Below are 5,737 nucleotides of genomic sequence, written 5' to 3'. Positions count from 1 at the left end.
GGGGGGGGGGGGGGCAAACGCGAGGCCAGTGATCGAGAGCCTGGCTCAATAGCCTCGAGCCTGAGTGACGAAAAAGGCGATATCAAAACGTACGGATGTCCAGCGAGAGAATGGCAAGAATCGAAGCTGTCGGCTGGTCATTGACGAAGGGATGAAGGGATGAAGGGATGAAACTGACGCGACTGTAAAAATCGTCAATAAATCAGCGGCGCATTCGCGAATCGAATTGTCAAAGGCTATCTGGGATCCTCGGAGGGTCAGAAAAACTTAAAAAATTCCATCCCTTCGCTTCACTTTCTTCTGGGATATTTTTGCGAGTGCAGATTCATCCGACTCGGTCCTCCTCGCCCTTCCGTTCGGCTCGCTCCTTACCAATAGGCTGCTATAGGTGTTACGCGCGAACGAGATACGCCGGCCTAGCCTGCGGCCCGACAGGATAAAATATTGCAAAAGTTAAATAACCTCTGCGAAGATGCAGCCGCCCGATAAGTAAGCTCGAGCATCTTCTGGCCCGCGGGTCCATCGCGCATCCCGAGGATTCCCAAAGCGCCACTCGCCGTCGAGTTTCGGCGGAGCTGCCAGCTGCCGCGTCTCAAAGTGGTCGGAGGAGCGAACCCATAAGGGATGGGAAGAGGCAGCCGAGCGTCAGGGGTGACACGGCACGAGTCTGGGCCACGACCTTCGAAAAAGTTACAATATTCATTCGTTCGAACTGGTCCTGAAGTATCTTTGAAGATTCCTTTTTAGGCGAGCAAACGAAAGGCCAGCCAAGATCCAATTAGTGAGAATCAGCGAGAGGAGGGACGTGCGGTGGGTGCGTAGGCTGGAAGTAGACTTGTAGACTTGGTGGAGATGCACGTAGGGAGCGTCCGCTGTCGATCCGCCGTCTTATGGGTCCATCCGCACGTAACCGCAAGGAGGAGGTAGGAGGGCAAGAGTACTAATTACAAAGTCCTTATTTCCGGTCCTTATAATCTCTTCCTCGCAGATTCCGACCGCGTGAACCGCACCCGTTCCGCTGCTCGAGATTCTCTCTCGGATCGTCTCACTCCTGGACCGCGCATGGATGCTGTGCGCACGGAAGAATGATTGCACAGGGCGCCGGGAAAAGCGAGCCGACGCTCGGTGCTCTTTGCATTTGTGCCACGTGATCCGCGTGATCCACGTGATGAATATTGACAGTCGGGCCTGACAGCCAGTCGGCCCCACGTGGACGCGACGTCAGAGATTCCCAGTCCCGAAGCACGCTAATTAATGGAAACAAATGAATTCTCATATTCCCAGCTAGACAGAAGGGACTTTGCTCCTTGTTTTTCCATTCTGCGCCTCTTCCGCTCGCTTCAGCTGCGTATCTCGTCCTCTCCGCCTCCGCCTCCGCCTCGCTCCTATGTATGAATTCTCGGCAAATCCGACGCTCGCGTCGAGCCGCGTCGCTCTAATAGAAATTAATGGCACCCCTTTTGCCAGGAGAATTTATACGTTTCTGCAGTGAGCGAGTCGCCTGCAAAAAATGACCTTCGATGATGTGCCTGGGTAGCTAATTTAGCAGGTACAGTGGATCCTCTGAAGGACGAAAGTCCCGACGAGCCGCTCAAGAGAAAAAGGAGAAAGCAGCTGCTCGCTGCGATTGGTCCTCGTGGACGCAGCAGCTGCCCTCGCGGCTTCTACAGTGTTTAGGCGCTAATGGAATCCCCACCGAAATAGTCGTCGGACTTTAGAAAAGAGAAATTTGGGTGACGCGAATCTATCGAGTGACCCAGCTGCCAGAACGATGCGCCCGGCCGACGGTTTATCGAGGGTCAGAGGTCACGGGACGCGCTCTGTGAAAAGAGCCACTTCGCGAATCGCACGAATCTACAGACTATAGGGATAAAAATTGGAGAGATGCCGAAGGTAGGCGAATGATCTTCACCAGAGCCACGTCACTACCCGTCGAGCGTCCTTTTTTCCCTTCTTTCCCTTTTTCCTCTCTCTCTCCCTCTCTCTGCCCTTCCGCCCTCCCCCTTTTCTACACCACCGCGAAGAAGCCTCGTCACAAGAGCCTCGAGCCAGCATCAAGTGCTAATTACGAATAATGAAGAGTGCTAATTAAGTCTTTACTTTACTACAGTGGCACACTTGTCATCCGCATGTGTTCCTTTGCCGCGCACTGCTGTCCTCTGAACCCAGGCACATGCAACATGCGCATGCAGGTGCAGCTGCGTCTGTCCTGCCGGTTGATGCTTTCGGTTGGATGGCATTGGCGTCAGAGTTTGGGGGCGTTTAGCTCACCAAACCAGACAACCCGATGGATCCGCGACAGATTGCGAGTCTGCCTTCACGTTTCGAATGATCGACAGGCGGCAATTGCATCGTTTCTGCCTAAGAAGACGCCGAAGACGAGAAGTGCAGCTGAAATACGGGAAACCACTTCGCCAGTTCAATTCCGCGTGATTTATGGAAGCTCACCCGGGATTTTCGACATTATCTTTAGGATTAATTAACCAGCGGATTTCTCTGCGGCGCCAATTCAATAGTTCCAGCTGTTTCTACGAGAATGGGGGCATCAGTCTGAATAGAAATAGCTTTTTTTTCAAATGCAATCGATCGAGAACGTGTACCTTGTAAATATTTGAAATATAAAAGGACGCTGCGTATTTTGTTGTTTTTGTCTGTCGCCTGTTCCGTCGGTGCGTCCCTGCCCGCCGCGTGCTGCGAGGACCAAGAGTGACCTTTGCCACGCGTCACGTGACACCCGCACGGCCAGGCGGCCGCGCAGACAGGTCGAGCCGGTAATCAGGTCGGCTGCCATCGGGTCTTGTGAGGAAAAGTTGCGAGGGAGGGCCGGCCGAGACAAGAGCAACTTTGCGACTAACGAGCGGTGCTTTCGCGTTCGGCGCAGCATCTTCTCGAAGGAGCAGGTTGCACGTTCATGAGTCCAAATAAATTTCCCGAAGAAGCCGCCCTCGTCGTCGTCGTCGTTATACAATCGACTATTGTTCTGCTAGTTAAGGGAGCCGCAGTGTCTTTCAGTTTTACGGCCAACCTCTAAGTTGGCCCTGCGAAACTTTAGCAAAGTAGGAAGCACGGTCGTTCGGTCTGATCTCCTCTTTCTTTTAAGACCGGACCATGTCCTGAATGCGTTACGAAAGCATCACGAAAGCATCACGAAAGCGTCCTGAAAGGCCGACCTGCTGCCACTTACGGCAGATAGTCCAAATTCCCAAGAATACCGAAACAAGATAGTTTTAACTATATCTATACCTCCAGGACTGATCTCATTCGTACAACTAACGGGAGAAAAGAGAGAATCAGCGAGAGAGAGAGGGAGAGAGAGAGAGAGAGAGAGAGTCTCGCGTAATTCCTGCTTTTTTATATTTCATCGTTGCGAATCTCGGAAAAAACGGGCGACGCGCGTTTGACGTTGTCGAGCTTTACGAGAGCTTCGCTAATGCAAACCTAGTCCAATGGGAAACTGCATCGATGCATCCTCATTGAGCGACGGCTCGCACCCTTGATCCAAGTACTCGAATATTGCCGGACGCGCATCGTAAATTCGCAGGCAGACCGGCTGCACCCCATCTCCGTTATATTCCATTATTCCATTATTAGCCCGACAATCAAAAGATCATTGTAATACGAATGCTTAGTCATTTCCGCGCGTCCACATAGGTAATCAGCGAGCAATAAAATTCTATTGAGAATCGAGAGAAAAGTTTTGCCCGATGGAATAAACCGAATACATACATCTATATATATATATAAATATAGATTGTAACGTAATTCTTTTTCGTGACCCGACACCGATAGCAAAACATACGAGAACGAACTATCTTCGAGAACCAACCTACGTTACCTTCGGCCGTCCACCCGTCATTCAGACGAGGCGATAGCTTAACGGATCCTGTGGATCTTTGGGGTCGCGTAAAATCAGCAAACGCAACTGGATACACGAACGGGAGCGGACGGTTACGGAAATGCACGGCCGCTCAGGCTGCTAGGTTTGAGGTAGAGAGGGTCGGAGTAAGAGTCCGGCAAATAGTGCGAGAGACAGAGAGCGACGAATTGAGAACGTATCAGAACGAATTTTAATTGTCTATCCTGCCCTTAACCGTAACAAAACTCCCTCCGCCCGCTCTACAGCCCTCTGACCATCTCCAGCGGGGCGCCGGTATCTCACCCGGGCTTCTACCGGTCCGTGGAGACGTCTCCGTCGGGTACTCTCCTCTGCCGGGCAACTCGGTACGTCGAGACTATCTCCCCACGGCAGATTCGAGCACCTCGACCTCAACTAAACAATAACGAAATCTTACGAGAGCATTGACGTAACTGTACGAATCAACCCAAGAGCGTAGCTTCTGAGCAGGGTGGCGACCCGAAGGGAACCAGAAATCGAGAACGTTATCTGTATCGGTAACCGGAGCCGCCTTGGGACCGTGATTCGAAAAATCACGTGACAAGATATACACATAGCATAGATCAGCGATGAGCACGTGGTCGGCGGGTGCCTTCCAGCCAGACGCAGCTACATGGGAATAATGTACAGTACTCGTTATCGAGGGCTGCGCGTAGATGGACAGGTAGAGAGAGTGAAGGCCAGAAAGGGGAAGCGTACCTGGCCTCTTTGCTTTCAGGCAAACCTCATCGATATTCCTTGGCTAACTTTGTCGCTCGTTACGGCCGGCGATTTCGAATTAATCGATCAGCCTCCTCCTGGAGAGCGAGGAGAGGATCTCTTTAGCCGGCCAATAAATCGCAAGAGCTCCATGTTGCCCCCCCGCCCTCGCACGACCCCTTTCCAAGGTCCCGCGCAGCCAAGACTCTAATCCAACCGTACCACAAATAATTAATCCCCTAATCTGAAAGAGCCGTTGCCTTGACTATAGCCGCCAACTACAAAGTTCACTTAAAAAGCAATCTCGTCGCTTGCTATGAGAATTATGCCATCGCGGGCCGCGCAAGAAAAAGGGCAGGCGGCCGTGGGAGGAAGAGGAGAGAGAGAGAGAGGAGAGAGAGGAGAGAGAGGCAACAGCTCTACCGATACGAGCTCTGGCAATGTGTGCGCGCGCGTGACTGCGGCTGTGGGGAAGCAAAGGGAAGAGACGCCGACTAAAGATTCGAAATTATGAAGCCCGTTAAGCCGTACTTCCCCTGAGCATTACCTTCCCTTATGTATACTCTGAATAAAGTAACCTTTAAGCCACGCTTCATTTACACGAGCCCTCGCGCTACCCGAGCCAACCGAGCCGCCCCACTTTCCCCTATCGAATCGGGAAAAAACTTTGATCCCTTCTGTCGTATCGGCAAATACCTCGAATCTCAAGAGACTCGATACGCGTCGCGTCCACATCGCGACTACCAGCTGCGACGGCTGCAACAGCCGCCGCACGCGTTGGCCCGCGCGAGCGTCTTCGATTCTCCTCTTACCGGTTCAGCAGGAGACCATGGAGTCAGACTATTCGCGTCCCGACGCCCTTGGACGCCCTTCGACCACCTGGCCCTGCGCTGCCATCGCCTCCCGATGCTCACCCGCACAAATGTTACCGATTGTTCCATCTCAAATAAACATGTGAATCCCATTTGGCCTGGGAACACGTGTCGGGAGAATTTCAAAGTGAACAAGTATACATGCGCGAATGACGTTTTGCCCCGGAAAACAGGCGATTCGGAAGGCAGCTACCTGAACGAGGGCACGTGGTGGCAGAAGCAGCGTCGATCCTCTTTAATAATAATGATCCCCCCCCTCCCCCCCCCCCCC

At 52.5% G+C, this 5,737-nt stretch overlaps 1 protein-coding gene across 2 annotated transcripts in view; it reads right to left on the bottom strand.

Annotated features, from left to right (window-relative positions):
* Positions 1-5,737, bottom strand: part of LOC107262759 (diacylglycerol O-acyltransferase 1) — a 40,401-nt gene that overhangs the window by 23,791 nt on the left and 10,873 nt on the right. The window lies entirely within an intron of this gene.

Source organism: Cephus cinctus, unplaced genomic scaffold (assembly GCF_000341935.2).
Source record: "Cephus cinctus unplaced genomic scaffold, Ccin1 Ccin1_scaffold0126, whole genome shotgun sequence".
Lineage (NCBI taxonomy): Eukaryota > Metazoa > Arthropoda > Insecta > Hymenoptera > Cephidae > Cephus > Cephus cinctus.
This window is presented reverse-complemented; position numbering and strand designations above follow the sequence as displayed.